The sequence below is a fragment of the Hyla sarda genome, chromosome 4 (genome assembly GCF_029499605.1).
Source record: "Hyla sarda isolate aHylSar1 chromosome 4, aHylSar1.hap1, whole genome shotgun sequence".
In the NCBI taxonomy this organism is placed as follows: domain Eukaryota; kingdom Metazoa; phylum Chordata; class Amphibia; order Anura; family Hylidae; genus Hyla; species Hyla sarda.
Genome location: NC_079192.1, coordinates 262,044,220 through 262,070,830, shown reverse-complemented (window position 1 = coordinate 262,070,830; position 26,611 = coordinate 262,044,220). Strand labels below are relative to the sequence as shown.

At 39.8% G+C, this 26,611-nt stretch overlaps 1 protein-coding gene and 1 long non-coding RNA gene across 2 annotated transcripts in view; one reads left to right on the top strand and one right to left on the bottom strand.

The window, feature by feature from the left end:
* NAV3 (neuron navigator 3) overlaps window positions 1–26,611 on the top strand; it is a 642,886-nt gene that overhangs the window by 122,905 nt on the left and 493,370 nt on the right. The gene's annotated exons all lie outside the window — the stretch shown is intronic.
* On the bottom strand, window positions 1,938–8,433 carry LOC130369180 (uncharacterized). Its single transcript, XR_008892691.1, has 3 exons — window positions 8,278–8,433; window positions 2,982–3,099; window positions 1,938–2,642 (listed from the first exon to the last, which is right to left on the bottom strand). It is a non-coding gene; the product is annotated as an uncharacterized LOC130369180 (long non-coding RNA).

Below are 26,611 nucleotides of genomic sequence, written 5' to 3'. Positions count from 1 at the left end.
GAAGTTGTACAGTTCAAGGAAAAATGTCACAGCGTGGCTCTAAAAATAAAACAATAAAACAAACTGTTGGTAGCTTGCAGGGAGTCTGACTCTATAAATTTGTATTCGTTCTAAAATATATAGGCAGTACTCTAATGCATTCCCCTATGGAGGGTTAGCATAATGTGTTAGGCTCTTTGCTTCTGCAGCTATTGTATTTGTTTTCCGTTAACAAACCTATTGGCTCTCAGGGTGAGGAATAATAATAACCAGGAAAATGAAATGCTTGATGGGAAATAAAGAAAACCAAACACTTTAATCACACGTTGTATTCCTAAGCAAACATTCCCAAACCCACTGCTCGAAAAAAAAAAAAATCTCATCACAAGTCAAGGACGCAAGCAGCTTTATGTGCTCAAAATGCGTGTGACCTAGTCACAACCCAGCCGCTGTAATCACTGGATATATATCGTCTCGGGATCTAATGTGAGAAGAGCTGAGGTAATTCTAATGAGCCCAAGTCACAGCAGGTTAGGCAGGTACAGACTCCAGCATCAGGTATCCGATGGAGCCTTGGTGGACTGGCTCGCTGCCATAAAGTTCAAAGCTGATTGCTTAGAACATAAAAACCGCAGACTCTCGAATGCAAATGTATGACTTGGCCAGCATCCAATAAATCAAACACGGAGATAGAAATCTACTACAAAGCTGTAAAAAACAGCACAAATAAATGCAGCCGCATCAGCCGTTTTGTCAGAGAATTTCCAGACCTGTCTATGGTTAATAATTAGCCATTTCTACATTTAGAAAGCCCGCCTTACAGGGGTCAATCTCTCAGCCTGATCTGCGGTGTGGGCCAAATTCAGGCCATGTATGAGGGGCTATAATATTCCTCATTATGATTTCCAACATACATATGTTTTTATATACAGTGATCGCTCAACTTACAATGGCCTCAACATACAATAGTTTCAACATACAATGGTCTTTTCTGGACCATTGTAAGTTGAAACCAGACTCAACATACAATGTTACAGACAGTCCAGATCTGTGAAACGTGTCAATGGCTGGAAGAACCGTCCAATCAGAATGGATATTTCACTGGTAAAACACCTGTATTACTGAAGCGTATGCACTGACTGATGTCTGGTAGCACCCTCTACAGTACAGCAGGTTTTAAATGTTCTGTACACTTTACCTGTATCAGGTGGACACCAGGTGAGGGTGACTCCACGTAACTTTTTTTTAGGAAATTGTGTGTACTGTACAGGACCCCGAAGAAGCTCCTGTCCTCTACATAGACCAGTGTTTCCCAAGCAGGGTGCCCCCAGCGGTTGCAAAACTACAACTCCCAGAATGCCCGGACAGCCTTTGGCTGTCCGGGCATGCTGGGAGTTGTAGTTTTGCAACAGCTGGAGGCTCCCTGCTTGGGAAACACTGACATAGGGATTTACAGCTTCCTGCAGATCTTTCTTACTTTTATATGTAAGTACTTGCTTTATCTATATTAGGTATTTACTTATTTTTCTTTAATTCTCACTTTTTCCTATTTTTGGATGACATTTTGGTGCCTTAAGAACCAATTACCAGGTTTCCATAGAGTTCTGGTCTCAACATCCAATGATTTCAGCATACAATGGTCGCCCCAGAACCAATTAATATTGTAACTTGAGGGACAACTGTATATCCTTTTGAATGTGGTCCTCCCTGTTTTTAAAAGAATTTCCCCTCATGTGCCTCATTTATGGGTCGTATGATCAGGAATGATGTCAGTTGAGACCTCCTTCATGTTTATGGGCATCAGGACAAAATCCATTTAGGCCAAAAATACAAAAACTTTTTACAACACGCGTTGTCAAACCTCTTTGGCATAACCACCCCATATAGAGTGATGCTCTTCCCAAAAACAGACAGTTATGATAGGGTATGGAACAGCACTCTTGATGAGGTCTCAGACCATGCCATTGGTTTATTTACCGTGGTCACATTTACAAATATCAGCTTACTCTTTGGATTCTTCTGTTTAGTTTTATTGGTACGTCCTGTTTTGCTACAGAACCAAGATTAGCATGTGCTTGCTTATTGGGCGGAAAATTACTTTAGTCAATGCATGGGTAAGTTTCAATCCTGACCCTCAGGCTCGCCATCCTTAATGTTTCTTTACTACCCTTGTTTTTTCCATTCCACTTTGCTGTTATTTTCTCATTTGATGCCGTTTAGTCTCTCGATTACAAAGTCATTGAAAACAATCAATATCCAAGTAATAGGGTGGTAAACAGAGCTGAGCGAGGTGATGAGGGTAATGTTATAGCCTCTGAAAGACTAGACCAGACATGCGATGCTTGAGAGAATAAGAGACTGAGATTTCTTGAATAATGATGGTTCGTATTGACTGTGAAACTTAATTCATTTTTATGCCAGCCCATTTATCTCTTGCAATGGAGAAGGTCAGCGCTGTGCTTTTAAAACCTGTCCAGGGAATAAGCGGCATAGATTGGTCACTTGTGAAGATGAAGAAACATCCATTTGGCCAGCTCTCATCCTTCAGTTGTCGGCATTATGTTTTGCATGTTTGCACACTGCATTTTCATTATCGCATGTCATCTCCAGTAAATGAAGGGTAGTTGGCGTATGTCTTGGAGAGTTCGGAATAGAATAGATTCCTTCATAGGGGTATAAAATTAGACAGATGAATGATTTCCTACAGCTCATGCCTGGCTCCAGCTCCCTGTAATTACATGTCAGTCACTAGTGTGTTACATTTGATGCCTGGACATATTAAACTTAGATCATTTGCTATAGCTGTAGTAGAAAAAAAAAACTGTAAAACCAAACATTAAATACATTTCTAACTGGTTATTTCACTTGTGGATATGTAAAGTATATGTGGATATGTAAAGTATATAACCAGTGGCGTATCTTTCACTAGACTAACAAGGCCCAGGCCTAGGGCTGCACTTTACCAGGGGGCGGCGGCCAGTCCCGTACTCCCTGATACCCACTTTACTTTACCACTTCAAGATCAGACACAGCACCCTCTTCCTAGTGGGGTCCACACAGCATCTGGATCAGTCAGTGTCTTCTGGGAATCGATCTTTCTACAGACTCCACCTAAAGCAGCTGAAAACCATAATACAGCTCTGTATATTACTTGTTTGGCTACATGTAGCACAAACTATGAGACTATTACTAGACACATTTAAAGGGGTATTCCAGGCAAAAACTTTTTTTTATATATCAACTGGCTCCGGAAAGTTAAACAGATTTGTAAATTACTTCTATTCAAAAAAATCTTAATCCTTCCAATAGTTATTAGCTTCTGAAGTTGAGTTGCTGTTTTCTGTCTAACTGCTTTCTGATGACTCGCGTCCCGGGAGCTGTCCAGCTCCTATGGGGATATTCTCCCATCATGCAAGGGATATTCTCCCATCATGCACAGCTCCCGTGACGTGACATCATCATTGAGCAGTTAGACAGAAAACTTCAGAAGCTAATAACTATTGGAAGGATTAAGATTTTTTAATAGAAGTAATTTACAAATCTGTTCAACTTTCTGGAGCTAGTTGATATATAAAAAAAAGTTTTTGCTTGGAATACTCCTTTAATGACTTGTCCTATGAATAGAAGTGTTCGTAACAATCATACTAAAATCAATAGTTCTTGACATCAGAACCTTAAATATTTTAAGATCATTTTACTTACCATATCCAATAAGTACTGCTGCTGTTTCCTATGGCAATGTCTGTGCACATCCATTCTCTTAGGGGCCCATTACAGAGGATGATAGTTGGCTAAACAGGCTGACACCTAATTTTCTAATGGGGCCATCAATCAACTTGTGAGCTCATTCATCAGCTGATCAGGTCCTTTTGACCTGTCAAAAAATCGTTTGTTGGCCACACATCTCTCCATGTAATAGGGGATGTGTGGCCAAAAAGTGACTGCAGAAATAGCCACACAAACAATCTAGTGATCAGCTCTGTAAACAGGCACCAACCTACGAGATCGATACTCATCTACAGCCTGCTTTGGACGATTTAGTAGGCCCTTAGTCTTTCAGTGTAGGACATGTATGTACTGTAAAACACACCCTGCAGCCATATCTATCTCTTTAGTCGCAAATAGAAGAAGGGAAATGCCGGCACAGCTTCAGCACAGGTATAGCTTTATCACATAGTTCATAGGCAGGTAGTAGCTGGTGTAATAAAAGTGAACCCCATACACAACTCAGTTCCGGGTGCTCAATGATTTAGGTAAAGTTCATATTGAAATATGTTTAGTAGGTATAGGAGGCACTCACCACCGGATTTCGTGTTAAAAAGTTTGCTTCTTTATTTCAGAATATGCAGCAGCAGACAGGACGTGTGGTCCTGATGAAGCACCCAGAGGCGACGTGAAATAGCTGTTACCTGTGTTTAGTGTGCTGCGTCCACACATGTCCTGTCTACTGCTGCATATTCTGAAATAAAGAAGCTAACTTTTTAACACGAAATCTGGTGGTGAGTGCCTCCTATATCTACTATACATCTATCTCTTTAGTTATGATGTATTAAGTTCACTTTTGTTATGTGTCTGACTCTTAAAATGGACTTTCCCACAGTTGAGACAGACAAGCATGTATAGCATGAAGCTGTCAGGACAAACGGGTCCTGTCCTCAGCTTGCCTACAAAACACTTTAACCCCTTAAGGACCCAGCCAATTTTCACTGTAGGACACGGCCATTTTTTGCACATCTGACCACTGTCACTTTAAACATTAATAACTCTGGGATGCTTTTACCTTTCATTCTGATTCCGAGATGGTTTTTTCGTGACATATTCAAATTTAAGTTAATGGTAAAATTTTGTCGATACTTGCATCATTTCTTGGTGAAAAATTCCAAAATTTGATGAAAAAATTTCAAATGTAGCATTTTTTTTTACTTTGAAGCTCTCTGCTTATAAGGAAAATGAATATTCCAAATAAATTATATATTGATTCACATATACAATATGTTTACTTTATGTTTCCATCATAAAGTTGACATTTTTTTTTTACTTTTGGAAGACATCAGAGGGCTTCAAAGTATAGCAGCAATTTTCCAATTTTTCACAAAATTTTCAAAATCAAAATTTTTCAGGGACCAGTTCTGTTTTGAAGTGGATTTGAAGGGCCTTCTTATTAGAAATACCCCACAAATGACCCCATTATAACAACTGCACCCCTCAAAGTATTCAAAATGACATTCAAAAGGTTTGTTAACAGTTTCACAGTTTCACAGGAATAGCAGCAAATTGAAGGAGAAAATTCAAAATCTTCATTTTTTACACTCGCATGTTCTTGTAGACCCAGTTATTGAATTTTTACAAGGGGTAAAAGGAGAGAAATCTTCCTAAAATGTGTAACCCAATTTCTCTCGAGTAAGAAAATACCTCATATGTGTATGTCAAGTGTTCGGCGGGCGCAGTAGAGGGCTCAAAAGGGAAGGAACGACAGTGAGATTTTGGAGAGTGAGTTTTTCTGAAATGGTTTTTAGGAGGCATGTCACATTTCGGAAGCCCCTATGGTGCCAGAAGAGCAAAAAAAAAAAAACACATGGCATATTATTTTGGAAACTACACCCCTCAAGGCATGTAACAAGGGGTCCAGTGAGCCTTAACGACCCACAGGTGTTTGACGACTTTTCGTTAAAGTTGGATGTGAAAATGATTATTATTTTTTTTTAACTAAAATGCTAGTTTTCCCTCAAATTTACATTTTTTTACAAGGGGTAATAGGAAAAAAATGCCCCCCAAAATTTTAAACACCATCTCTTCTGAGTATGGAAATACCCCATGTGTGGACGTCAAGTGCTCTGCTGGCGCACTACAATGCTCAGAAGAGAAGGAGCGCCATTGAGCTTTTGGGAAAAAAAGTGTTTGGAATGGAAGTCAGGGACCATGTGCGTTTACAAAGCCCGCTGTGGTGCCAGAACAGTGGACCCCCCCACATGTGACCCTATTTTGGAAACTACACCCCTCACAGAATTTAATAAGGGGTGCAGTGAGTATTTACACTCCACTGGCGTTTGACAGATCTTTGGAACAGTGGGCTGTGCAAATGAAAAATTGTATTTTTCATTTTCACGGACCACTGTTCCAAAAATCTGTCAGACCCCTGTGGGGCGTAAATGCTCACTGTACCCCTTATTACATTACGTGAGGGGTGTAGTTTCCAAAATGGGGTCACATATGGGTATTTATTTTTTTGCGTTTATGTAAGAACCGCTGTAAAATCGGCCACCCCTGTGCAAATCACCAATTTAGGCCTAAATGTACATGGTGTGCTCTCACTCCTGAGCCTTGTTGTGCGCCCACAGAGCATTTTACGCCCACATATGGGGTATTTCTGTACTCAGGAGAAATTGCGTTGCAAATTTTGGGGGTCTTTTTTTCCTTTTAACGCTTGTGAAAATAAAAAGTATGGGGCAACACCAGCATGTTAGTGTAAATTTATTTTTATTTTTTTACACTAACAAGCTGGTGTAGACCCCAACTTTTCCTTTTCATAAGGGGTAAAAGGAGAAAAAGCCTCCCAAAATTTGTAGTGCAATTTCTCCCGAGTACGGAGATACCCCATATGTGGCCCTAAACTGTTTCCTTGAAATACGACAGGGCTCCGAAGTGAGAGAGCTCCATGCGCATTTGAGGACTAAATTAGGGATTGCATAGGGGTGGACATAGGGGTATTCTACGCCAGTGATTCCCAAACAGGGTGCCTCCAGCTGTTGCTAAATTCCCAGCATGCCTGGACAGTCAGTGGCTTTCCAGAAATGCGGGGAGTTGTTGTTTTGCAACAGCTGGAGGCTCCGTTTTGGAAACACTGACATACAATAAGTTTTTCATTTTTATTGGGGGGGACAGTGTAAGGGGGTGTAAATGTTGTGTTTTACCCTGTATTATGTGTTAGTGTAGTGTAGTGTTTTTAGGGTACATTCGCACTGGCGTGTTACAGTGAGTTTCCCGCTAGGAGTTTGCGCTGCGGTGAAAAATTTGCTTCAGCCCAAACTTGAAGCAGGAAACTTACTGTAAGCCTGCCTGTGTGAATGTACCCTGTACATTCACATGGGGGGGGGGGGGGGGTCAAACCTCCAGCTGTTTCAAAACTACAACTCCCAGCATGTACTGACAGACCGTGCATGATGGGAGTTGTACTTTTGCAACAGCTGGAGACACACTGGTTGGAAAACCTTCAGTTAGGTTCTGTTACCTAACTCAGTATTTTCCAACCAGTCTGCCTCCAGCTGTTGCAAAACTACAACTCCCAGCATGTACTGATTGCCGAAGGGCATGCTGGGAGATGTAGTTATGCAATAGCTGGAGGTACACAACTACAACTCCCAGCATGCCGAGACAGCTGATTGCTGTTTGGAAATGCTGGGATTTGCAGTTTTGCAACATCTCGAGGGCTACAGTTTTAGAGAACACTGAAAGGTGATCTCCAAACTGTGGTCCTCCAGCTGTTGCAAAACTACAAATTCCAGCATTCCCTGACAGCAAACAGTTGTTTGGGCATGCTGGGAGTTGTAGTTTTGCAACATCTGGAGGGCTACAGTTAGAGACCACTGTATAATGGTCTCAAACTGTACCCTCCAGATGTTGCTAGGCAACTCACCGGCTTCCGTTGGATCCAGCCGCACGTCATCGCCGCCCGCCGATCTCCGTCGCCCGCCCGGATCGGTAAGTGGATCTTCGGCGCCGGTCCCCTACGTTTCCCTGTCCTGCCCCGCTTATTGTGGGTGGGCAGGACGGGGAAAACAAAAGTTAACCCCCCCGCCCCCAATCTGCTATTGGTGGTCGCGTCTAGACCACCAATAGCAGGGACAGGAGGGCTGGCACCCGTGCCACCTCACTCCTATGCCTTTAGGGGGATCGTGGGTGTCTTAGACAACTGCGATCCCCCTTATATTCCGGGTCACCCGGTCACTATAGACCCGTAATGACCCGGAATCGCACAAATCGCAAGTGTGAATTCACTTGCGATTTGCCGCGATCGCCGACATGGTGGGGTCTGATGACCCCCCTGGGCGTTTGCACGGGATGCCTGCTGAATGATTTCAGCAGGCATCCCGGTCCGATCCCCGCCCGTTGCGCGGTGGGGACCGGAATTCTCCATGATGTACGCGTACGTCATGGGTCCTTAAGTACCAGGGTGTCATGACGTACGCGTACGTCAAGGGTCCTTAAGGGGTTAATGGGGTCATCCAGGAATACAGAGGGAGCGGTTTTGGAAAAAAATTACCTCTGTGTTTCTTTTCCTGGACAACCTCTTCAACTTACCTTACATCACTTCCTGTATCACGGCGCCCCATCCACGGCCGGCGACATAGCTTTCCCCTGAGCTGCAGAGCATAGCATCTGCAGCCAGGGTAACTGACAGTTCTGCTCACTGATCACAGCCTGAGGCGGGACACCACTGCTGCGGCCAGTGATTGGCGGAGCGGCGCTGTGACATCTACAGCTTCGGCTGTCTCTGGTGAATCAGACTGTCAGCAGGGATCAGCCGGAGTTGAGGCACCCTGATCTCAGAGCTACAAGGGAGTGGGATAAAGTGAGTTAAAGTGTTTTTTGTTATTTTTTTGTATGCAGCCTGGGGACAATAAAACGATACAAATTCCACTGGACAACCCCTTTAAATAATTTAGGGCACCAGTAATTTTTTTTTTGTGTGTGTGCTGATATTTTTTGACACTATTCAACAAAATGCTATAATATAAACAAAGGAGGAATTTATATAGACCTTGTATAATGTATATTGTACAACCCAGAAGGCAATTCTGAGAAACTACACTGACTAGTAAAAAAAACAGGCTAGTCTCATTTCAGATAACACAAATTAGATTATTCAGTCCAAGTGCTTTCCCCACAGAATATTGTGAAGTTAAAAAAGCATAATGAACAATGGAAGCGCAGAGAAAGTGCACAACACGAAAAATTATTTTACTATACGCAGGCAGTAGGGAGCACAAATATTAGACCCCTTGGAGAAGATATATTAAAACCTGTGTAGAGAAAGAGTGGTGCAGTTGCTCATTGCAACTAATCTGATTGCTTCATTTTTCAGAGGTCTTTTAAAAAAAATGCAATCTGATTTATTTGGGCAACTGCACCACTCTTCCTCTTTACAGGTTTTGACAACAGTCATTTTGTATGCTGTTAAAAATAAATATTGGGATGAAAATCTCAGAAGAATTGTGAGAAAACTGTCACACACAGATACAGAAATAAAAAAAAAGCACAAACGGATGCGCTCCGTAGTGTAACACCAAAGGTGAGTTGGTAATGCTAAGTGTGAATTGCGCTTACCACATGAAGTTGTACTCCAACCAAGTACAACAATGGAACAGGCCTGAGGAAGCGGGTGACTGTGAAACGCGTTGCATTATGGGAAATAAATCCTTTTAACTTCTTATCTGGTCTCAGCGCTTCCATTGATCCCGCTCTGCTACCTGGAGATTGCTTGTTTTTATTGTCACACACAGATACAGACACTATATTATGAACTACACTAACTTTCCAGCCCCTGTAGCAGAGTCAAATAAAAAAAAATCCTGGAATACCCCTTTAATATATTATTCTAGCACTGAACAAATAGTAGTCTGACTTAAGATGAAATAAAAATCTTGTATATATTTTTACTGTATACAGCATTGCATCAGATAGATAACTTTATTTATTACTGCTTACAAAACGCTATACAAGACATATCACTCTTCATGTCAGACCCTAAACCCCAAAGAGACTCAAAAGCTAATTTCCCTATTTAAAGGAAAACAGTCATCCTGTACACCCACACTAAATCCAATACACCGGGTTATAGTGTATAACCAGGAGACTGATGGAGACTGATGTGGGGTCTCTGACTAATATACATACCTTCAGTCCGGCACCCAGTTCCTCAATCTGCGCTTAATTGTGTGCTGGAGGTGGGCCCGCCGGCGTGATTTGAATGTTCATGGTCACTGGTCACGTGAGCGTTTGTGCCTACTGAATGCTTATATGATCAACCCCATGCATATTCAAATACAGCTGGCGGGCCCACCTCCAGCTTCTTTAGATGATGACTGTCCTGTGTACTATTGTATCCTAGTAGCACCATGGATGCGATAGTATTACTAGAATTTGGTGCTGTTGTGGAAACCATATCACTGAAAGTAGTCAGGTAACTATAAGTAGGAGTCATATGACTGGGTCATCTCTTTCACTGACTTTCTTGGTATTAAAATATAGTATGATACAATACAGCTTGTCATGTTTAAAAATGTCTTAAGAGCTAGAAAAGTTGGTAAATGAGGGTAAGATCAGCAACCATGAATATTCAAATCCAGCCAGCGGGCCCACCACCAGAATGCAATTCAGCGCAAATAGAAATGATTGCACCTGGATAGGTTTCTAGTGCTGCAGGTGCAGGGTCAGTCGGCACCCTCCTAAGCTGGTCTTGTTAAGGCTTCAATCTGTTTCTGGACTTTGCTTGTCCTCACAGCTCATACCTGTGTCTCTAGCTTTCTGTCTGCTTTGCTTTATATGTTTATCTGGCCTCCTGACTGTTTACTGACCATCCTTTGCCTGCCGTCTTGTGCATTGTAGTCCGTTTGGTTTGTTCCTGGTTTGCATTTGACTTACCTTTTGCTAAGTGTTTTGCTACTTTGAGTTATCCTGGTTAGATCAGGCTTGTCTGGCATTGCTCTGTCATGTTTTCTGGTTTGTGCTTTAGTAAACTCTTTGTTCTGACCTGATCCCTGAACTCTGTACTGTGTTCCGCTTATTATTTTGACTTGTGACACCCCAGCACGTTTTCCAGCATAGGGTTTTGTCAAGCAGTTTTGAAATCACAAATCGACTAGAGCAATTACGCAAGTAGACAGCGAAAGAGGGTCGGGGTGAGAGCAGCGCTGCACTATTCCCTGCCCCACGTGAATATTGTCCTGTGCAATCCATACCCCTATCTCCACCTCTCCCTATCACCAACATAACCTGTCCATTCATTTTATACTTTTATACATGTTTTTCTTGTGGACATGGGGGAGATTTATCATTATACACACACACACACATGTATATATGCAGGTCATCACAAAAGTGTATCTGCAGCATATCTGTTTTTGTGTAGACAGATAGATAAAGATATAAAAATAGATAAACAAGCAAGAAGGTATCAGCACACATGGGTGACTGCAATGTAGAAGGGTGCAACCAGTGTAGAGATCCAAGGTCACGGGCTCCAATTCACAGTAGTACATTACATTACCATATACTTAAAATCAAACATGTTTCATTCAAACATGTTTTGTTAAGAACTTCATTCACTTTATTCTACGCAAACACTAAAGAAAATTCAGGGAGAATAAAGTGTTTGAAATTATCTTATATGTACTCCATTCATCAATGTTTACAACTGACAACATAATATGCTACATTTTGGCTAATAAATTAAAGGGGTACTCCCATGAAAAACTTTTTTTTTTTATCAACTGGTGCCAGAAAGTTAAACAGATTTGTAAATTACTTCTATTAAAAAATCTTAATCCTTCCAGTACTTTTTAGGGGCTATATACTACAGAGGAAATGCTTTACTTTTTAGATTTCTCTGATGTCATGACCACAGTACTCTCTGCTGACCTCTGCTGTCCATTTTAGGAACTGTCCAGAGCAGGATAAAATCCTCATAGCAAACATATGCTGCTCAGGACAGTTTCTAAAATGGACAGCAGAAGTCAGCAGAGAGCACTGTGGTCATGACATCAGAAAAATGAAAAAAGTTAAGCATTTCCTCTGTAGTATATAGCCCCTAAAAAGTACTGGAAGGATTAAGATTTTTTAATAGAAGTAATTTACAAATCTGTTTAACTTTCTGCCACCAGTTGATTTAAAAATAAAAGTTTTTCACGGGAGTACCCCTTTCAACTGCACTTTTCAAGTCCATTTTCATTTCCAACCCACAAACCATTCCTTGAATTCTATTATATGGCACGGTACCCTTCAATTATCTTTTTCATTTAAGGGTTTGCTTGGAACATTTTAATAAATGTCTAATTTTTTTTTAGCATCAAACATTACACCTAAAAAGCTAGAATTTCCTTTTAATTTTGTTGCATCCTTTGAAGTGTGCATACTGATATAAAACTAGGATTGAACCAAGAATGAAATACCCAAATAGAAGAGCTGCCAGTGATTAAACATGTGCAATTAGTTGCAACAAATTGATTTTCGTATAAATATTTTCTTTTTCGGACATTCAGATCTATCCGAAACTACGAACAAAATGTATTCATATATTTGTACAAATCTGATAACCTGAATAGACCGTGTGAATAAGAAAAACGAAATGTCGAAAATCCATTCAATGCAGAAAATATCATTACAATTAACAAAAACGGTGTAAAAAAACAAATAGATTTGAATATTTTGTTACATTTCTGCCGAGCATTATTAAAATATATTCAGATTTAATTGATTTGTTTTTCGGATAGGCAACATAATTGTCATAATGCCACTCTTTGGCCAAACAACTTACCCATTTAGTTTTTCTGTCATGTCAGACTGCAGAAGGGGAGGGTGGTGTTAATGTTTCAGTATGAGGCGGAGCAGATCATGTGATTGAGAGAGATTTATCAAACCCTGTGCAGAGGAAAAGTGGAGCAGTTGCCCCTATTAACCAATCAAATGGCTTCTTTTATTTTGTATTGGTTTCTATGGGCAACTGGTTCACCTTTCCTTGGCACAGGTTTCGATAAATCTCCCTCATTGTGTAAAAGGTATTTGCCAAGCAATCTGGCTATGCCTTTTGCATTTGAATAAAAGAAAAAGTAAAAGAAAACTTCCAACGGTATGTACATATATGTCAGTGTAACTTAAAGGAGTATTTCCAGAAAAAACATGTGTGTGTGTATATATATATATATTATCAGCTGGCTTCAGAATGTTAAACATATTTGTAAATTACTTCTATTAAAAAATCTTAATCCTTCCAGTAGTTATCAGCTGCTGAAGTTGAGTTGTTCTTTTCTTTCTGACAACAGTGCTCTCCACTTACACTTCTGCTTGTCTCTGGAACTGTCCGAAGTTTTTTCCTGGAATACCCCTTTCAAGTGTACCCATCAGATCCAACAAAAAAAATTTTTTTAACCCCCTTAAGGACTCCTCATCAGCTTTTTCCCTCATCACCTTTTAAAAATCATAACACTTTCAATTTGCACATAAAATTCCATATGATGGCTTATTTTTTGCACCAACAATTCTACTTTACAGTGAAATTAGTCATTGTACCCAAAAATCCACGGCGAAACAGAAAAAAAATTTTATCGTGCGACAAAATTGAAGAAAAAATGTCATTTTGTAACTTTTGGGGGCTTCCATTTCCACGCAGTGCATTTTTGTTACAAATTACACTTTATCTTTATTCTGTAGGTCCATACGGTTAAAATGATACCCTACTTATATAGGTTTGATTTTGTCGTACTTCTGAAAAAAATCATAACTACATGCAGGAAAAGTTATACCTTAAAATTCTAATTTTCTGACCCCTATAACTTTTTTATTTTTCTGCGTAAAGGCCGGTAGGAGGGCTCATGTTTTGCGCAATGTTCTGAAGTTTTTATCGGTTCCATTTCTGTATTGATCGGACTTTTTGATCGCTTTTTATTCATTTTTCATGGGATAAAAAGTGACCAAAATACGCTATTTTGGACTTTGGAATTTATTTGCACGTACGCCATTGACCATGCGGTTTAATTAACGATATATTTTTATAGTTCGGACATTTCCGCACGTGACAAAACCACATATGTTTATTTTTATTTACACCGTTTTTATTTATTTTTTTAGGGGAAAAGGGGGGTGATTCAAACTCTTATTAGGGAAGGGGTTAAAGGACCTTTTATTAACTTTTTTTTTCTCTTTTTTTTTTTTGCAGTGCTATAACACTGCACACACTGTCTTTTACACTGATCCCTGCAAAGCCATAGCTTTGCATGGATCATTGTTATAGGGGTTGATTGCTCAAGCCTGAAGCTCAGGCTTGGAGCAATAAAACGCCGATCAGACACGACGGAGCAAGGTAAGGGGACCTCCGCTCGCGTCCTAGCTGATTGGGACATCGCGATTTTATCGCAATAGTCCCGATCGGCCCGACTGAGCTGCCGGGAAGCTTTTACTTTCGTTTTGATTTTACTTTGATCGCCACGTCTAAAGGGTTAATAGCACGCGGCACAACGATCGATGCCGCACGCTATTAGCCCATGGTCCCGGCTATCATAAACCGCCGGGACCGACCCGGTATGATGCGGGGTCACGGCGTGACCCCGTTTTAAATATCAGGGCCGGGCGTAGGGCGTACAGGTGCATCCTTAAGAGGTTAATATATCACTCAGTACCTAATCCTGACCATGTACATCTAATTTTTATGTGTCTAGCACCTTTATTTATTTTTTTATTACACTTTTAATTTAGCTCACTAGTCTGAATTCAAAGGGAGGGGGTGTGGCCTCCCCCCACTGAAGTCATGCGCCGCGCCGTGCAGCGCATAGCAACGATGCAGGGGACGCACGCCAGAGGCCTGAAGCAGTGCAGACCCGACCCCGGCAACAGGTAATTATGCCACCGGGGATGGGGGGAGGCAACGGGGCAGCGGTGCCGGCAATGGGTGCCGCTGCCCCTTCTCTCCCCCGGTCTGTCGGCGCCGCTTCTCTACCCCTTGCTATTGGTGCCAGACCGATAGGGGGACAGAACGGGCAGCGGCGCCGATAGCCAGGGGGAGAGAAGGGCCGGCAGCAGGGCTCTAGACCCCAGGAAAGGCAGGGGGAGAGAATCGGGCAGTGATGGCCTCTCTCCTCCTGCCTTTCCTGGGGGTGTATTGGCGTATAACACGCACATAGACTTTAGGCTAAAAAAATTTGCCTAAAAAGTGCGTGTTATACGCCGATAAATACGGTGTGTATATATATATATATACAGGGATCAAGTCCTGGGAAAAAAAAGTGTGGGAACTCACCCAAAATTTCCACTTAAAGGGGTACTTGACATCTTATACCCTATCCAAAGGATAGGGGATAAGATGTCTGATCCCTGGGGTCATGACGCTGGGGACCCCCTGATTCTCCCTGCTTCACCCGGCATTCGTTTAGAGCATTGGGTACAGCGCCAGAGGCTCGTGAAATCTTGGTCATGGCCCCTCAATGCAAGTCTATGGGAGGGGGCGTGATAGCCGTCACGCCCCCTCCCATAGACTTGCATTGAGGGGGCATTACTGTGATGTCACGAGCCTCTGCCCCGCATCACCAGTCATCCGGCACAGAGCGAAGCTCCCTCCGTGCATGGGATGTCTGGGGTGCAACAGCCGAGATTGCGGGGGTCCCCAGCAGCGGAACCCCACGATCTGAAATCTTATCCCCTATACTTTGGATAGGGGATAAGAGGTCTAGGGGCGGAGCACCCCTTTAAAGGCTGGTCCTGCAGGACTCCTGCTAATGAGAACTGCGTTCCTGCCGTGGAAAAAGTGCAGGAACTCTGTTCCCATGAGGTCCTGCAGGACTTGAGCCCTGTATGTGTTTATATATATATATATATATATATATATATATATATATATATATATATATTATATCACCAGTGTGACAGACAAAATGTCAACATACACATGTTAAAATCACCCAAAAACATATGTAGACATTTGCTGAGAGATCCTATACTTTGGTTAGTGGAACACTATAAATACTTAAAGGGGTTCTCCCACAAAGCAATGTTGGTGAAGTGAGATGTGTACCACATACATACATTATATATATATATATATATATATATATATATATATATATATATGAGGAAAAGTATCTGATTACTTCCTATTTCCATAGATCTGATCATTTCCATTTTCCTCTCTGAACTGTGACCCTACTGTTGCCAGTACATAAAGCGCACACTTTCCCACAATCCCCCTTGCTTGTATACACTGTAAAGACTAACAAGCAGTTTGTAGTCAAACAGGACATTTTCAGAAACACATGTACATAAAACCTGTTTAATTTCACATAACACATCAGTTTATTGACAAAAATAGTTATCTTGCAACAACTTAATGGTCTTTGCCTATAGCTATGCAGGAGCTCATTGACAGCATTCAGCTAGCAGTTCCTCCAGGGTATGGTTAGAATACCTTAGGGACCAGAATTTCCAAAGGACCAGCTATTTTAAATACTTAAAAACTATAAAAGGATATATTGAGCACTAGTATAAAATAAAAAGTTTTATTCTATAAATCTGGCATTTAATGTATGTTGCTCAGTATTATATCTTGGTTTCATATGCTTTCTCACTTTACAGTCCATCTCTCTTTTTCTCTTGTTTTTTTTTTTCCATATTCCCATTCTTTCTGTTAGAAAGCTTGAACCCTGTCTATGGCTATGTATTCACATTCAGAAAACATGTAGAATGATAATTTATGATCCTAACAAGGGGCATAACAACATGTTAATGAATTGACCCGTTAATAATTTATTTGGAAAAGCATGTGGTGCGCTGCTTCTCACTGCAGTGCTCTCAGTGTGAATTCCAAGCCCTCCAGAGCAGAGGTTTACCTTTTTTTTTAGCCTGGCATAGCAAGGAAGGATCAGAAAGAAATGTATTAATGTATGTACATATTGTTAACAACCAGGCCTTACCAGGAGCTGTAGTCTGCAAATGAGGATGCTGATAAATTTTATTCATATGTTGCTGTATTTCTCTAGTTGGGGGAGATAATGAAAACCAGTATGAAAATGATGCCCCTGCACCCCCACTAAGGATTATACTGTCTATGAATTAGTCTGGCTTTGCATACTGCTTCCCTGCAATGTGATGTGTGTACTGCTTACTTATGCGGACACTGACTGCCATGGATTTAATGCTTCTGCACGACTTCTGTCATATAGCAATATTGGCTTGTAGGCAGGATTAGCTGTCGCCACTCTTGATTTGTGCGCGGTATATTAGTCTCGCCAGAGATAGTCGTTCATTATACTTCTTCCTCTGCAACCATTAATATTTTATCACTAGAATGTGATCTAGTGGTTGGGGGAAGCCATTTTATATTTTGCAGCTTTCAGCAAAAATCCACCAGCACCATGTAACATAAGCTGTGAACAATAAAAAGAAATAAAAAACACATTGAAGCAGTCTGTAAATAAGCCCCCAAGTGGAATTGCGTTTTTAATTCTGGCAGCATTAGAACGTACTGCTATCTTATGCATTTTTCATGTGTGTGATGAATTGAGCATAAATTGCCATAAATTAACAGATACATTTACTGTCTTCATTTGACTCAAATGACACGTTCTTAATAATTAATTTTAATTATCTGGAAATCTCGATGAAATGTGTTTAGAATAAAGGGAATTAGATTATAATTTATTTTAGACACTTTAGATTTGTGTTAATTCAAATTAAAATAATCGAGCAAAGACCTTTTGACTTTCCAGTCGTCTATTAAGTAGACAGCATTTTAGATACCTGTAATTTTGTGAGTCCACAGTACAAGTAATAGTAACATCTTATTCACATGGGCATGTTTTATTTTAAACTGTTCGTATTCTGGATTTAATACCTAGCAGTTATTATAAACTGACTTAGAGTACTGTAGATTTATATATAAATACAAAGGTATATAGAACATGAAGATCATACGCAGCAGGTGAAATAAGTATTGAACATGTCACCATTTTTCTCATTTAATTTTTTTCCAAAGGAGCTCTTGACATGAAAGTAATCCATACACACCATGAGTAATAATGTGAAATGACACAAGGAAAAATTATTGAACACATGAAGAAAGGGAAGTGCAAAAAGGCATGGAAAGCCAAGGCAACAGCCGAAATCTATCAGTTATTGAAAAGCAATCCAACCCCTTGTCAGTGCAAATTAATATCGGCTGGTTCAGTCCCAACTGATGGATATAAAAAGGTCTCATAGCCAAGGTGTCATACAAGACATATCTCATTCTAAGTAAAAGAAAAGAGCTTGCTTAAAGGGGTATTCCGCCCCTAGACATCTTATCCCCTATCCAAAGGATAGGGGATAAGATGTCAGATCGCCGGGGTCCCGCTGCTGGGGACCCCGGGGATCGCTGCTGCAGCACCCTGCTATCATTACTGCACAGAGCGAGTTCGCTCTGCACATAATGACGGGCAATACAGGGGCGGAGCATTGTTACGTCACGGCTCCACCCCTCGTGACATCACGGCCCGTCCCCGTCAATATAAGTCTATGGGAGGGGGCGTGGCGGTCGTCACGCCCCCTGCCATAGACTTGCATTAAGGGGACGGGCTGTGATGTCATGAGGGGCGGAGCCATGACGTCACGCTGCTCCGGCCCCTGTATCGCCCGTCATTACGCACAGAGCGAACTCGCTCTGTGCAGTAATGATGGCGGGGTGCCGCAGCGGCGATCCCCAGGGTCCCCAGCAGCGGGACCGCGGCGATCTAACATCTTATCCCCTATCCTTTGGATAGGGGATAAGATGCCAGGGGCGGAGTACCCCTTTAAGACTTTTACAACCAAACTGTGGCAAAACCTAAGAATGGCGTTGGTTGCCATAGCATTTCTAAACTTCTGAATGTTCCAGTGTGCATAGCATAAAAAATAAGCCCTTATACAGCCCTGGGTTGGAAAAATAAAAGTTATAGTGGTTAAACTAGGGTGATTTATAGCATATTTTGCTTCGTACAATAATAGAAAATCTATGTGCATATGGGTATATTTTTAATCGTATTGACCCACTAAATAAAAACTGGAATGACTAAGGGTGCTTGATGCTTGAAACGTGTAACCTTTATTGTTCCAGTTCGTGTCCATTCAATAAATGGATTTTATTTGCATCTAGAGCTGGATTCTGCCTTCCCTTTTTCCATTATTGTTTTGGTGTTGTCCAGAACCTGGATCTGTGCTCCAGCTGTTCAGATGGGGTGAGCTGGTTGGAGTCTTTTCTTTTTTTTCTTTTTAAATAAAAATGGTGTCAGTTTTACCATAAAGTGCACTGTGTAACCACAAACCCCCAAAAGTTGCAGATTCTTCTCAAACCCTGCCCCCCACAAACAATATCTTTTTTTTTTTGTGCCATACATTTTATTGTAAAATAATAGGTGTCATTGCAAAGTACAATTAGTTGTGCAAAAAATGGGTCTGTTGATGGAAAGAAACAAGTTCCGTTTCTTAATGTAAAATAAGGGGGAAAAAAGAAAACACTAAAATGAAAAGTTGAAAAAAAAATGTTTTAAAGCAACTGGTGCTAGAAAGTTCAACAGATTTGTAAGTTACTTCTATTAAAAAATCTTATTCCTTCCAGTACTTATCAGCTGCTGTATAATACAGAGGAAGTTCTTTTCTTTTTTAATATATTTTCTGACTGACCACAGCGCTCTGCTGACACCTCTGTCCATGTCAGGAACTGTCCAGAGCAGGAACAATTCTCTATAGCAAACCTATCCTGCTCTAGACAGTTCCTGACATGGACAGAGGTGTCAGCAGAGAGCACTGTGGCCAGGCAGAAAGAAAATTCAAAAAGAAAAGAACTTCCTGTGGAACATACGTCAGCTGATAAGTACTGGAAGGATTAAGATTTCTTAATTAGCACTGTTTCCTTGCAGTGCTCGGGTCCTAGTTTCAAATCTCACCAAGGCCAATATGTGACGATTTTGTATGTTGTGTGGCTTCCTCCAGGTACTCTGGTTTCTTCCAACACTAGACTTTAAAATATCAGCAGACCTCTGAAGATGCTCAGCCGAGCATCTTCAGAGGTCTGGGCTAATGGCATTAGCCCAGACCTCTGAAGACACTCGGCTGAGCGAAACATGTCAGGTGGTCTAGGTTTGTTAATATTTTAAAGGGGTACTCTGGCTCCAGGAAGTTAAACACATTTGTAAATAAAATTGTAATCCTTCCAGTATACTACAGAGGAAGTTGAGTTGCAGAGCAAAACCCTCATAGCAAATCTCTCCTGCTTTGGACAGTTCATGACATGGACAGAGGTGTCAGCAGAGAGCACTGTGGTTAGACAAAAAATAACAACTCAACTTCCTCTGAAGTAAACTGAAGCTGATAAGTGCTGGAAGAATTGAGATTTTTTAATAGAAGTAATTTACAAATCTGTTTAACTTTCTGGCACCAGTTGATTTGAAAAATGTTTTTTCCCACCGGGGTACCCCTTTAAAATCGAGAGTACCTTCAGCAGGCTGGTGGACTGCAGCTAACAATTTTCTGAGGTAATAGAAGAGGCCGATAGGGTTGTGCAATACAGTGTACAGTTATAAGCACCAGTGAGGTATACACTATGCAGCCCTGTGACACACATTAATATTTATACTCTGGCAATATATGTATTTTTAAAGAGTTTATGTGCTAGAATTTCTAAATGAATATCTAATAAAAGTTATATTTTAGGTGAGGTAAACAATATGAGTGTACAGGACACTCTGTGCGCTATTTATATATATATATATATATATATATATATATATATATATATATATATATACTGTATATATATATATATGTGTGTATATATATATATATATATATATATACTGTATATATATATGTATATAATATAGATATATAAGGAATTATTATTTTTTCTGGATAGTTTTCTAGTTGCCAATACATATACTTTAGAGATTTATCAAAAACTGTGCAGAAGATAAATTGACCAAATGTCCATAGCAACCAATCTGATCGCTTCCATCCATTTTCAAAGGCCTTTTTAAAAATTTAAAGTAGCAATTTGGTTACTATGGGCAACTGGTCAACTTTTCCTCTGCACAGTTTTTGATAAATCTCCCCCATTAACCATAATTTCTGGTTCTCTCAAGTTAAAGGAGGTTGCCAATTGATAAGTAAACCACGTAGATTAACTTTGCCATTGGTTTACAGTTTGAAATAGGTCTTATTACAGTACTGTTTCATAGTCATTTTTAATAAATAACCATAGTCATTATACCATAGTCATTCTATATTCCCACTTATTATAAGAGAGTTTCCCAACTAGTGGTGTCTCTTGTAGCTTTACGCCCCCAAGCATGTAGCACCCATGGCAGATCTAGGTACTGTTGTGCCGTAGTGGCCCCTGGGATATCACAGATAGTTAACACTAGAGTGGAAGCTTATGACTTGGTCTTTTACTTTTCCCATTTTAATACCCAGTGTGACTCAACAGCATGAGTTGTATTTAGAGGATTGGAACCTCTGCCATAACATCCATTATATTATAATATTTGCTATTTCCTAGAGTATTTCTTCAGATTTAAGATGATACATAGAAGGATAGACTGAAGTCAAGGACAAGCGGAGTCACCAGAGAACACATCTCCATCAGTAATTTGCACCTTCTGTTCGGATATGTTTATTCAGCACAACGTTTTCAGATTTCATACAGAGCTGCCAAGCACCTGTCTCCCCAGTGCTATCTGCATCTGATATTTTCTCACTGTTGCTGTTTGAATGGCGTTATCTTTGTGAAGTGACCTCTGCCTGATAAACGTATACATTTTCAACAGTATGAATGAAAAAGGATTACTTCAAGTATTGTTGCAAAATTAAACTGTAAATATCTGATGGAGAATTTATCAATGTCGAATCTCCAGCTTAACGTAGGAACTGTGATATGTTACCAAATATTACTAGCTAAAAAGGAAACGTTAGCTATGTAACCAACAAAACATCAGTAAATGCAAAATTAATATAATGCCATGTGGAAGCACATTAAGCCAATTACAATGTGATGATATCAATTTGATAATTACTTTAAATTAGTAGTTATGCTATATTACAGAAACAAAACTTTAAGTGCAATATACCTATCAATAATGTCTTATATGAGTAACCGATGCTGTTTTTTAATGCAATAGATTCAATATTTGAGGGTCTTTTCAATATTTTTCAACAGAATAAGGGTCTCTGTTATGTTCCAAAATGTTAACCATCTAGGCTGCAACCGGTTTTGGCTCTGACTAGACTTGAGTGCAGTCTTTAAGGAATTTCGTTTTTTACCCTTAACCCCAGCAAGGAGTTATGAATAGAGATGAGCGAAGTTACAGTAATTTGATTTGTCACGAACTTCTCTGCTCGGCAGTTGCTGACTTTAGCCTGCATACATTAGTTCAGCTTTCAGGTGCTCTGGTGGGCTGGAAAAGGTGGATACAGTCCTAGGAGAGAGTCTCCTAGGACTGTATCCACCTTTTCCAGCCCATGGAGCACCTGAAAGCTGAACTAATTTATGCAGGCTAAAGTCAGCAAATGCCGAGCCGTGATGCTCGTGACGAATCAAATCACAGTAACTTTGCTCATCTCTAGTTATGAACTTTGTCTTAGGATTCCCAAATCACAGTCCCCAGAATTGGCAAAAAAATTGAATTGGCAATGTTGATATAGCTGTGGCCTGGTAAGGAATGGATCAGAAGATCAATCGGAATGCAAGACAAAACATAACCAAGAAGGTGATCAGCAATAGCCAGAAGTAAAAAAACAGGAAAACAACAGATACAATGCAGACAATTCAGAAGAAAAAAGCACCAGCATAGTTTTAGAGGAAACCTGTGATGTTGAAAATGTAGTCCAGTCTGTAGGCATCATGTTATAAAACAGAAGGAGGTGAGCAGATTGATATATGGTTTTGTGGGAAAGGTTCCACCATAGTTTGTTTATTTATGTACATTTCAGCTTATTCTGGGCTAAGCAGTCAAGTGGGTGGTTCAAGTTTTTAACAAAACTATATATCAATCTGGTCAGCTCCCCCTGCTCTCAAAATGATGTATCCACATTGGACTACATTTTCAATGTGATAGGTTTCATTTAAAGTCTACAACAGCACTGGAGAAAGTCTATCTTTTTCTTACATCACTAGCTTTGTAAAGTATATGTATGTATATATTCTTAGCTTAATCAAACACATGTTCTATTTACCTGGTTATAACATACAGCGCGATAAAAAATGTGTTCATTAAACATGCATAAGCCTTCTAAAGCACCTGTATGTATTTGTTCTTGGTTTAATTTAACATACAGTTTACTACCCAGTTGTAAGCTAACAACTCAATAAAAAATGTTATTATTTAACATGCATTAGCCTTCTAAAGCAACTTTTATATATATATAGTCTTGGTTTAATCTGACAGTTTACCTTTTCGGTTGTAAGCTAACATTGCAATAAAAAGCATTTAACACTGATTGGCTTTCTATATTCTTAGTTTAATCAAACACATTATATTTATCTGGACTATTCAAAGCATGAATTATAAATTACAAAAATCTCTCTGGATGTGTTTTTATGAATAGTTTTCCCCTGCTGTTCTTCTGTGCTTTTCCTTGTTTTTTTTTTAACAGAACATAACAAGTTGTGATTTCAGTAGATATCATGCAGTGGTCAGAAATTTATGATGTACGACTTTTCAGTTTGTTGCATCTTTTGACTCAACTGCGCTAACTGAAGCACACATCTAACAGACAGTTTAGCTACCTGGTAAACACAGTCCTGAATTGGCTTCCAAACTTGACAGCATTATTTAAAAGTGGCACATTTTGTCATACGGGTCAAAAAGTAAAAAAAAAATTGCAAAGGGGGCAACATACAAAGTAGAGTACTGAAGTAAGAAATGTGCTCAGCACCATTTTTGTCACATACCCTGCACCTTGTAATAAATCTGGTGCAGGTACACATTTTCTACCACACAAATTAATGGAGTAAAAACATGTGCACCTGCTACACTTTTCATGAATACCCCATATACATTTTTTTAAATACTATTTTTATACTTTCTCCCCCTTTTATAAAGGTTTCCTATAGGAATGCATTTTGAAGGCTAATAATTATTTAAAGAACTCCCATATAATGTCCACGTTGTTATTTGGCAGAAGTTGATAATTGTTAGTAAGCTCTTATGGAGCCCTTAACTTATAAAAGCTGGTTCTCCTAAATTACACATTCTTGTTCTTCGAGAATTTTCTTCTAGCATGTTTTGTGCCTTGGTGCATATGATAGAGAACAGCCCTTTTCAAGGGACAGTTTTTATTATGCAAAACGATAGCTACAGTTTAGCCTTAGCAATGGGACTTTGATCCTACCAGTCATCATTTTAAGTAGATTTGTTCACATGCAAGCCGATCAAATGACCCTGAAGGTAAAGTGTACCTGTCATTTCCAAAAACTTTTGACATGTCACTAAGAGTTTAAAGGGGTGGTTTGTCGATAAAAACTTGTCCCCTAGGGGATAAGTTTCTGATAATGGGGAGTCTGACCACTGGGCCCTTGCTCTCTGCATAGAACATTTGCTACAGACTGCATGCTCCTCATTGAGAGCCTGGGCCCATTCAGGAGATCATGGGAGCCCCAGTGGTTGGACACCCGGCAGGCAGATACTTATGCTTCATCCTATCCCCAAGAATGATCAGTTCTAGAAGTTGATGTGCTGGGAGAATGAAAAATGGACAATTAAATGAATGAGCCAAATTGTAATAGCTAGACTAAGGGGTCAAAGCATCTTCAAAATGCCAGATTGTGCTCAATGTTACTAGTATGAAATGGTTAGCAGCTACCAAAAGTGATCCAACAAGCGCATCTAGTCATTTGATGACTAGTTCATGAGCTTCAAATACTCATTGATGCACATAGGGAGAGAAGTCTAGCCTGTTTGGAGTGATCCTGCAGAAGAGCATCTTCAATACACATAGCTGAAAACCCAATGCTAGCTATGTTAGATGCTAGAACACACAGTGAACTGAACCATGAAGCAACCAAAGAAGTATGCATTAACTTTCACTTTGGATGGCCAGTTGTCTGCTGAAAACCTTGGTCCCCAGCATTCTTGTATGTTACGTTGATATGCACCATATACCTGAACATTGTTGCACACCATGTATCTATTACAGGAAAAACACCCATTCACCTAATAATAAACACCAATTCTTATCAGCTCATGGTGTATAAATTGAAGGTTTTCTCTATATATCGATGTTATTTGGGATACTATAGCTGTCTTTTTGAATGTAGTTGCTTGCAAGTACTCTCTGAAACAATAGAATTTTTCCAGACAGAGACAAATCTAGCAGTGAATCTGATAATTTGGTGCCCTTACAATAATGCAGAGGTCAATTTAGCATACTCTTTATTTGATAAATAATGGGTTAAATAGGGATGTATTATGTTTCCATGTGGATCGAGGTATACGGTGTATGTGAGATGGAGTACAGCACAGATTATGTATTATAAGTACAAAGTAAACTGAGGACTGTCAAATGATATACAATTACCATTAATCTGTTAAACCTTTACAATTTGTGAAGATATAATTGCAGGGTTATTGACTAACACAACAAAGAGTAATGCAAAGACTGGAGTGAGCCAGTGAAGCTATTGCTGTGTATTAGCAGCGAATATAAATTTTTCTTGTTTTATTATTCTGTTGTTGTTTCCCAAGACGTCTCAAGTGTTTAGTTCCCCTACAGCCCAAATCGAGATCTTTAGTCAATTATGGTTAAGTTGATTCTTGTGAAGTCGTTCCTGGCCGGTAATTGAATTAAGTAAGCTGCCTACAGAAAAAAGTTTGCCTAAGTCAAAGCATTGCAACAAGCTTACCAGATGGCTTTAACTTTTTAATATGTCCACTGTTAAAATGTGACCCCCCCCCCCCCCCCCCCCATAGTGTTGATCTATGAAACCACTCCTATGGGGCAGGGGGGGGGGGGGGTTGTTTGTCTAGATGCATATCACTTAAGCTGATCTGTGCATAGTGAAAGTTATATTAGTAATGAATGCAGGACATAGGCCTACTTGTATAATGTTTATTCCATTACAGAGTTTATCATTTACATTATATGACCAATTCTATTACAGTTAAAACTCAATAATAACAGGTTTGCGTTGTGATATGGACAAACCTTCATTCACAATGAAAGATTACTGCTTCCATGTGTGTATTGTAACTGCTTGTACAGGCAGACTTTTAACAATATATATTACAAAGTGATGGGTCCTGATGTGTGGACCTTTTTAAAATATAAATTTACATTGGCATAGAACCCTTTTTGCGGCTAGTTTTTGGAGATTTTTCATCTTCTGCAGCCAGTTTTTTCCATGTTAATATTTTTTAATGAATGCTGCATATACTGTGAAAGTATTCACTTCAATGCACACTTTATTAGATCATACTATAGAGGGATACAGTAATAAATGTATCCTTTTTTTTTTTTTTTTTTTTTAGAATGGAAACCTATTGGAGGCATATACTTCTATTGTGGCATATATTGTAGCCTTCTGTTAGTGGTATGTATCCTTTTGATTTGCGACATTGGTATGACATTTCTGCCGTCACCAGCCGATTGCTTACTTAAAATATAACCTACATTAGGCAGGGCTATGATTTGAAACAATTGAAACAAAATACATTCACACTGAAATGAATGTAACGTGTACAATCTGCGTATGTGCGCTACTTTTATAGCCTTTCCAGGCAGAGTCTATCCAGTCTAGATGTATCAGTTCCAAAAAAGTTATGCAACCTGCCCTGAGTGCATGTCCTGAGCTACAAAAGGCATTTAAAAAAGGCAAAATATTAATAAACTTTAAATATTGCAAAGAAGGTGATTTTTGTGATTGGCA